Source organism: Chiloscyllium plagiosum, unplaced genomic scaffold, assembly GCF_004010195.1.
Source record: "Chiloscyllium plagiosum isolate BGI_BamShark_2017 unplaced genomic scaffold, ASM401019v2 scaf_11184, whole genome shotgun sequence".
Taxonomy (NCBI): domain Eukaryota; kingdom Metazoa; phylum Chordata; class Chondrichthyes; order Orectolobiformes; family Hemiscylliidae; genus Chiloscyllium; species Chiloscyllium plagiosum.
Genome location: NW_025215059.1, coordinates 43,767 through 53,344, shown reverse-complemented (window position 1 = coordinate 53,344; position 9,578 = coordinate 43,767). Strand labels below are relative to the sequence as shown.

The 9,578-nt window shown below is 43.3% G+C and overlaps 1 long non-coding RNA gene across 1 annotated transcript in view; it reads right to left on the bottom strand.

Annotated features, from left to right (window-relative positions):
* Window positions 1-1,648: 1,648 nt before the first annotated feature.
* LOC122548146 overlaps window positions 1,649-9,578 on the bottom strand; it is a 14,172-nt gene continuing 6,242 nt past the window's right edge. The window contains exons 2-3 of the long non-coding RNA XR_006311180.1: window positions 8,356-8,799; window positions 1,649-1,675 (exon numbers count right to left, since the gene is read on the bottom strand). This is a non-coding gene — a long non-coding RNA (uncharacterized LOC122548146). The remainder of the gene's footprint in view (window positions 1,676-8,355; window positions 8,800-9,578) is intronic.

The following is a 9,578-nucleotide window of genomic DNA, read 5'->3' as shown; positions in this document are numbered from 1 at the left end:
TGTATTCTTACAAGATGACAATGAGAAGTTAGAAAGCCCCATCGGGTATTTCTTCAGGAAATTGAATATTCATCAGAAATATTCCACAATTGAGAAGGAGACCTTGAACTTGGTGTTCCAACATTTCAACATTTGTATTGTCAGTAATGGATCTTGGTCAATTGTCTGTACTGTTCATAATCCATTAAAGCTTTTGGAGAAATGTAAGGGCTGCACTTCCAGATGGTTTACATGGAGCTTGTCACTGCAGCCATTTAATATGAAAATGATAAACGTGACAGGATGAGAAAATGTATATGCTGATGTCTTGTCACAACTTGGATAATGTAAGATGGAGGGATTTGGTGGCAGGAGTAAATGGACAGAATCAGAATACTTTAGTGAATTCTTGCATGGTTACAGTTGATGCAACGTGTATATATTGTCACGTAATAATAGATTACGATTAAGGTTTTTAAATTGAAATCATTTTTGTCTCTTATTAATGTTGCAGTACAATTACAATACTGTACCAATACAACAATGTGGAAAATTGCCCAGGATGTCCTGTACATAAAAAAGGACAAATTCTAGCCAATTAACGCCCCATCAGTCTATTTTCAATCATCAGTAAAGTGATGGAAAGTGTCATGAACAGTGCTATATATCAGCACTTGCTCAGAAATAAGCTGCTCAACATCCTGGGTGTTATTATTGACCAGAAACTCAACTGCACTTGCCACAAACACAGTAGCTACAACAGCAGGTCAGAAGCTAGGTATACTGCAGCCTGTCCACCATCTACAATGTACAAGTTGGAAGTGTGATGGAATTCTCCCAACTTTCCTGGAATGGGTGCAGCCCCATCAACTCTCAAGACGAAGAGTTTGGCACCATCCAGGAAAAACAGCCCACTTGATTGGCACCACATCCACAAGTATCCACTCCCTCCACCACACATGCTCAGTATACACTGCTGGTGCTACTATCTACAAGATTCACTGCAGAAATTCACCAAGGATCCTCAGACAGCACCTTCCAAACCCACAACTACTTCCATCTAGAAGAACAAGGGCAGCGGATGTGTGGGAACTCCACTATCTTCAGTTCCCCTCCAAGTCATGCATCATCCTGACTTGAAAATATAACGCCGTTCCATCACTGTCACTGGGTCAAAGTCCTGGAATTCCCTCCCTAATTACATTGGGGGTTAACCCACAGCAGTTCAAGAAGTCAGCTCACCCCCACCTTCTCAAGGGCAACTAAGGACATGCATAAAATGCTGGCAAGCCAGCGACACCCACACCCCATAAGATAAATAAAAGAAGAGAGAGAGACCATGCATCTGCGTGTGTGTGTGTGAGAGAGATAGCGAAAGACTGTTTGTGTGTGTGTGTCGGGGCAGGGGGAGTGGGAGTGTGGTGATGTGAGGATGCTGTTATCTTAAATATGTTATTTTGTCCTGTGTTTTTTTGACGAGAGATTGTAAGGGCAGAGGTGCCAAAAAGTCCAGAGTGTTTGTAGCTTTTTCTTTAAAAAAGTTTAACAATGGAAAAGGAGTGGCCAGTTCAGGTTATTCTAGTTTTGGTCTAGCTGCAGCAATTCCAAGATGTTTTGAGTATCAGAAGGTTGCAAGCTTCAGTAAATGATTCCTAACTGAGAACTCGCTCATTTCTCTGGATGTTGTTCCCTCCGCCTGTAAGAATACAAGTTTGAATTTACCTTTTTGCCAAGGGGTGTGTTTATGAGATGTTACTAATTTCCTCTTCCAATGTTGTAAGTTACTGTATCAAGTAATAGGTTATGTTTTCCAATCATTTAGTTAATCTTAATGCCACTTTCTTTTGTTTGTGTTTCAACCACAGTGCTTAAGTGAATTCTGTGTGGCTTAATGTGTGGTTTAACCAGTTGCATCACACTTGGAACATCAATGTCACATTTGCCTTTTTAACAAAGAAAACCTTATTTATCCTATCCATGCCTCAATGATTTTACAAACCTCTATAAGGTCACCCCTCAGCGACTGACACTCCAGGGAAATTAGCTGCAGCTTCTTCAGCCTTTCCTTGTCGCTCAAACCCTCCAACCCTGGCAACATCCTTGTATATCTTTTCTGAACCCTTTCAAGTTTCACAGCACACTTCCTTTACGAGGGAAATTGCACGCAATATTCTAACAATGTCCTAACCATTGCCCTGTATAGCCGCTACATGACCTTCCAACTCCTATACTCAATGCTCTGACCAACAAAGGGAAGCATACTCAATGCCTTCTTCACTATGGTGTCTTCCTGGGCCTACACTTCCACGGAACTATGAACTCCAAGGTTTCTTTGATCAACAACACTCCCCAGGACATTACCATGAAGTGTGGAAGCCCAGCCCTGATTTGCCTTTCCAAAATGCAGCACCTTGCATTTATCGAAATTAAACTCCATCCGCCAATCTTTGGCCCATTGGCCCATCTGATCAAGATCCAGTTATACTTTGAGGTAACCTTCTTCACTGCCCATTACACCGACAATGTTGGTTTCATCTGCAAACTTACGACATATACCTTCTATGTTCACATCCAAATCTTAAATGTAAGTGATGAAAAGCAGTGGATCCAGCATTGATCCTTGTGGCACATCACAGGTCACAGGCCTCCAGTCTGAAAATCAAACATCCACCACCATCCTCTGTCTTCTACCTTCAAGCCAGTTCTGTATCTAAGTTTCTAGTTCTCCCCGTATTCTATGAGATCTAACCTTGCTCGCCAGTCTCCCATGGGGAACCTTGTCGAACGCCTTATTGAGGTTCATATAAATCACGCCTACTGCTCTGCCCTCATCAAATCTCTTTGCTCCTTATTCAAAAAAACTCAATCAAGTTTGAGAGACATGATTTCCCATGCACAAAGCCATGTTGACTATCCATAATCTGTCCTTGCCTTTCCAAATACATGTAAATCCTGTCTTCCTGTCCCTCAGGATTCCCTTCATCTGCAACGAACCCCCCACCGCACCCAATGATATCAGGCTCACTGAGCTATAGCTCCCTGGCTTTCCATATCACCTTTCCTCAATAGTGGCACCATGTTAGCCAAGCGCTGCCTTCCAGCACCTCATCATGACTATCGATGATAAAAATATCTCAGCAATGGGTCCAGCAATCACTTCCCTAGCTTCCCACAGAATTCAAGCGTACACATGATCAGGTCCTGGGGATTTACCCACATTTATGTGTTTTAAGACATCCAGCACCTTCTCCTCTGTAATATGGACATTTTTCAAGATGTCACTATTTATTTCACCATATTCTATTTCTTCCATGCCCTTCTCCACAGTAAACACTGACGCAAATACTCCTTTAATATCCCCTCCCATCTCTTGCAGTTTGACACATAGGCTGCCTTGCTGATCTTTGAAGGGCCCTATTCTCTCCCAAGTTACTCTTTTGTCCGTAATGCTTTTTTTGGTAGAATCATTTGGATTCTCATTTGCCAAACCCATCTCATGCCCCCTTTTTGCCCTCCTTAGTTCTCTGTTAAGTATACTCCTACTGCCCTTATACCGAAGAATTCACTCAATCTCTACTGTCTATACCTGATGTATGCTTCCTTCTCTTTCTTGAGCAAACCTTCAATTTCTCGAGTCATCCAGCATTCCCCACACCTACCAACCTTGCCTTTCACCCCAATAGGAACATACTGTCTCATTATCTCATTTTTGAAGGCTACTCCTTTTCCAACCATCCCTTTACCTGCAAAAATCCGCACATAATCACATTTTCAAAGTTCTTGCCTCATACTGCCAAAATTGTCCTTCATCAAATTTAGAACTTTAACAGTTAGATCCTGTCTATCCTTTGCCAGTACTATTTTAAAACTAATAGAATTATGGTTGCTGGAACCAAAGTGCTCCGCCACTGACACCTGCCCTGCCTTATTTCCCAAGGGTAGGTCAAGCTTTGCACCTTCTCTAGTAGGTACATTCACATACTGAATCAGAAAATCTTCTTGTACACACTTAACAAATTCCTCTCCTTGGGTGCTCCGGTTTCCTCCCACAGTCCAAGGATGTGCAGGTTATGTGAATTGGCATAGCTAAGTTGCCTGTAGTATTAGGTGAAGGGGTAAATGTTAGGGAATGGGTCTGGGTGGGTTGCTCTTTGGAGGGTCGGTGTGGACCTGTTGGGCCGAATGTATTGTATTCCACAGTGTAAGCAATCTAATCTAATCTAATCTTACCTTATCTAATCTAATCTAAACACTGAACACTATGCCTGTTCCAGTCTACGTTTAGAATGTTAAAATTCCCTACTATGACACCCTATTATTCTTATAGATAACTGAGATCTCCTTACAAATTTGTTACTCAATTCCCCACTGATTATGTGGAGCTCTATAGTACAATCCCAAAAAGGTAATAGTCCCTTCGTTATTTCTCACTTCCACCCAAATGACTTCCCGGATGTATTCCCAGGAATATCCTCCCTAATTACAGTCATAATGTTATCCCTTATCAGAAATGACACTCCTCCTCCTCTCCTGCCTTCCTTTCTATCCTTCCTGTAGCATTTGTATCTTGGAACATGAAGCTGTCAGTCCTCCCCATCCTTGAGCGACATTTCTGCAATTGCACTGATAGACCAGACCCATGTTCCTAATCATCCCCAGAGTTCATTTGCCTTCCCTGCTAGGTCTCTTGCATTGATGAAAACGCAGCTTGATTTATCAGTCCTATGTTGTTCTCTGCTTTGTTCCTGCCTGCCCATGACAGTTTGACTTGCTCCTTTTCCCAACTGTACCAGTGTCAGATTGATCTCTTTCCTCACTATCGCCCTGGGTCCCATCCCCTTGCCCACCTTATTAATTTAATTCCTCCCAAGCAGTTGCAGCAATCTCTCTGCCATAATATTAGTCCCTTTCGAATTCAGGTGCAATTCATCACTCTTATATGGGTCACTTCAGCCCCAGAAGAGCTTCCAATGATCTAAAATGTGAATCTTTCTCCCATACACAAGCTCCTCGGCTACACATTAATCTCAGACACCACCTTCCCTCTCCTTCCTGGAACGCTCCATCTCCATCAACATTGACTGACTCAACACTGCCATCTTCTACAAACCCACCGGCTCCCACAGCTAAACAAGGACAGAATCCCCCTGATCTTCACCTTCCACCCCACCAACCTCCAGATACATTTCATCATTTCTGCCACCGACAAATGGACCCCAGCACCACAGATATATTTCCCTCCACACACTTATTTGAGTTCTGTAAAAACTATTCCCTCCGCGACTCCCTTGTCAAGTCCACACCCCACACCCCACCAACCCACCCTCCCCTCCTGGCACCTTCCTCTGTCACCACAGGAATTGTAAAACCTATGCCCCCAACTCCATCTCACTTCCCAAATGCCTCAAATCAGCCTTCCACATCCAACAGAGCTTTCGCTGCACTGCCACACGTCATTTACTGTATCCATTGCTCCCAATGCAGTCTCCTCTATATCGGGGATACATGTCGCCTACTTGCTGAGCGCTTCAGAGAACATCTCCGGGGCATCCGCACCAACCAACCCCACCACTGTGGCTGAAAACCTCTCAACCCCCCCTCCCAATCCGCCGAGGACATGCAGTTTCCGGGCCTCCTCTATCACTAAACCCTAACCACTCGACACCTGGAGAAAGAATGCCTCACATTCTGCATTGAGACATTGCAATCACACACTATCAATGTGGATTTCACCAGTTTCCTCATTTCTCCTCCCCCTCACCATCCCCCCTCCTAATCCCAGCTCCAACCTTCCAAATCGGCACCACCCTCATGACCTGTCCTACCTGTCAATCTTCTTTCCCACCTATCCACTCCACCATCCCCTCCGACCTTCCACCTTTACCCCAAACTCCATCCATCTAATGCACTCTCATCAACCTTTCCCCAGGCCCACCGCCCTCCCATTTATCTCTCCACCCCCTTGGCTCACATCCTCATTCCTGATGAAGGGCTTTTTCCTAAAATGTCGATTATTCTGCTGCTCAAATGCTGCCTGACCTGCTGTGCTTTTCCAGCACCACGTTCTCGACTCTGATCTCCAACATCTGCAGTCTTCACTTTTTCCTAGACGTACTTCTGCTTGATCCTCCTATTCCTAGCCTCACTAGCTCACAGCATCGGGAGTAATCCAGATATTACTACCCTCGAGGACCTTATTTTAAAATTCCTGCCTAACTTTCTATCTCCTCTCTTCAGCATCTCATCCTTTTTCCTTCCTGTGTCATTGGTTCCAGTGACCTGCTGCTGGTCCCACTTCCCTTTGAGAATATTCTGCCTTGATCCTGGAAACAGGGAGACAACACACCATTCTGATTTCTTGCTGTCGGCCGCAGAAACATCTGCTGTGCCTCTGACTAGAGAGTCCCCTCTCACAATCGATCGCTTGGTACCTGACATACCCCTCGTTACATTACAGCCTGTCTCGGTCCCAGAAACTTGGCTGTTCGTGCTGCGTTCTCCTGAAAGGCAATCACCCCCTACATTTTGCAAAACAACATACTTGATTGAGATGGGATTAACCACAGGAGACTCCTGCACTACCTGCCTCCCTCTCCTACTTTTCCTGGTTTTTCTCCCTTTCTTAAAACTACCATCCGTCAGAAGTTCCTAGTTCCTGTAAATTCCTCATTGCCTCAAACTGCCGCTCCAACTGATCGATGCGACCTGATAGGATTCAGAACCAAACACACTTACTGCTGACATGATCATCAGTATTAAGGAAACTTTCCGTAATCTCCAACAGCTGACAGGAAGAGCACATCACTCCACTCAAGGCCATCTTAGTACCTTAACAACCTAATCAAACGACAGTTCTAAAAAAAAACACTCACTATTAAAAATGACAGCAATATTACACTTACAAACCATGCATTTATCTGCTCCTGTGCTGTGTGCTCTCCAACATAGGTTCCTCGAATGTCAGCTGTGAATTTCACTGTTTGTCAATTTGTCTTCAACGCACTCCAATATCTGGAAACATTTGAACTCAAACAGCAAAGGCAGTAACTGTGCAGATTCATTGCTGTGTCAGTTAGCAGTGTAAGTTTCTTTCTTTCTCTCTGTCTCTCTCCCTGACCATGTGGTCACTACCTTTGTTCAATTCCTCCTTTTTAAATTGTCATTATTTTGATCTTTTCTCCCAAACTTCCAAAACAATGCAACAGCTTAAAAACAGTAATTACTGCTTATGGAATTCGAGGAACTCACTTCCAACACCGAAAATACTCCAAACGCGAGCAGTTCTTACAGCCAAAACTTTTCCCATTCTCCATCTTGGATTACCCAAATCCTGATAGTTTTTATTCCACCTCCATGTCAATCCTTATCACTCATCAATTGGTTTTCCCTGTTTCAGTTTGCTTACTTGTCTTCTAATCCTGACGAGTGCAGGGCAGAAATGTTCAATTTTGTTTTTCTTTTAGCAACATTTCGGTTTTGTTCAGTTCTATAACAATAATTCACTACCTTTTTTTAAAAAGATCTTCCCTCTTCTCTAATGGCTACATTTATTGCCTTCAGTCGTGAGGAATATTTGTCCGTATTCTCGAAGAAACTGAGCCCAACTTGTACCAACCTGGTTGAATGTCAGACAGATCAGGGAGTCAGGTATCATTCACCCCAGACGAACACTGACAAGGAAAGCCCAGACTTCAGTCAGGTTTTCTCTTATTTCTCACCAGCTATTCCTTAAAATACTGAAACTTGGCTGTCCTCCAGTCCATTTCTGGAGTTCTTAATCCATGAACCTTCAACCTTCAGTAGGGCCAATGGTGAAATGCCACAGTGGGGGTGATCCCTTCAAAAAGGAACTAACTTGCGTCAGAGATGCTATAATGGCTCATTATATCTAATGCAAAACTAATTTATTTGACTTTTTTCCAAAATATTAAACCTGTCTCACACAGGTTAATTAACCGGAGCATAAACAGACTCAGTGAACATGGCTTGGGCCTGGGTGTGGTTAACAGCACAATGTCATTGCTGTAGTTCCTTATGAACACGTCAGTGTCTCAGCAGGTTGAATGAGTGAGCAAACCCTTCTTACACAGAGAGCAGGTGAATGGCCTCTCCCTGGTGTGAACTCACTGATGTTTGATGTCAGATGATTGACTGAACCTGGTCCTGCAGTGAGAGCCCCAGAAAGGTTTCTCATCATTGTGAACATGTTGGTGGGACATCAGTTTCCTGGAACTTTTAAAGTGCTTCCCACAGTCTGGACATTTAAAAGGCCTAGTCTCAGTGTGAACTCACTGGCCTCCCAGTAGGGCAGAAGAGTGAGTAAATCCCTACCCAAACACAGCGCAACGAAATGGTCTCACCCTTGTGTGAACTCACCGATGTTTTTGCACACAGGATATGGTACAGAATGCCTTCTCATTCGGCTCAGGGGAACAGTCTGGGTTTGCCGATATATCTGCAGCTGGATGACTGAATGAACGCCTTCCCGCAGTCAGAGCAGATTCTCAGCCTCTACACAGTGTGATCTCGCTGGTGTGTAGGGAGTTGAAATGATTGCCTGAACTTAATGCCGCAGTGCGAACTCCTGAATGGTCTCTCCTCTGTTCGAATACGTCAATGGCACATCAGTTGCCCAGAATTTCTATGGCATTTTCCACAGTCTAGTCATTTTAAAAGTTCTTTTATCTGGGTGAACTCTGTGGTCTGCCTGCAGTTGAGAAGACTGAGTGAATCCCTTCCCACACTTAGAGCAGATGAATGGCCTTTCCTCAGTGTGAGTGCATTGATGAATTTCCAGTTGAGGTGGGGATTTGAATCCTCCTTCACTGTGAGAAACAAAAGCTCACTCACTTTAATAATTTCAGTCCGAGACCAAATATCTGAATCAGCCGTTTATTTGTACACTTGCAAGTGGGTGCCCTGTCCAATTGCCAGGTACGGCAATTAGAAATGCACAGTATATCCCAACGAACTCTTGCAATGTATACAGTTTTTTTTCCATGTTTTCCTTATTCCATTGTTTGTTCCCTGCTTCGCTTACGTCACTCATTTTCGTAAGACTGATCCCTCAACTTCTGTTTATCCTGTCTTGTCCGTGACAAACTCTTATCTCTGACTCCCATAAGGGTGTTTGACGTCAGTCTACCGTAGGTTATTGATTAGGCAAATCTTTTCTTCTATCAGCATCTATTTCCATCCAGAGGCCACTTTGACCTCTTTGATTAGGGTTTGTTCCTGTGTCTCCGTGTAAGGGGGAAACAGATGCTTTCCTGTTTGCCCATATATCCACCATTGTTCTGTAATCACGTCTCATGCTAACATATCCTTTCTTTTCGCTGAATATGTATTTTCTCATTCCTGTTCTGTATCAGAATTTATACTTGCAGAAATAACATTAATTCATTTATATCCCACAACAGCAAAAATAAAGTCATTCATTTTGTTGGCTAATAATATTATTGAAGTTCTTTTTAGCTTTATCTGCTGTGGTGGAATGTAGGATTAAAGGGAGTTAACTTCTAATTGAATATTCTAAATATAATCACTTTGGACACGCTCTGTATTCAGTTGCCTAAATTGAATTTTGAAATGTTTAGTAT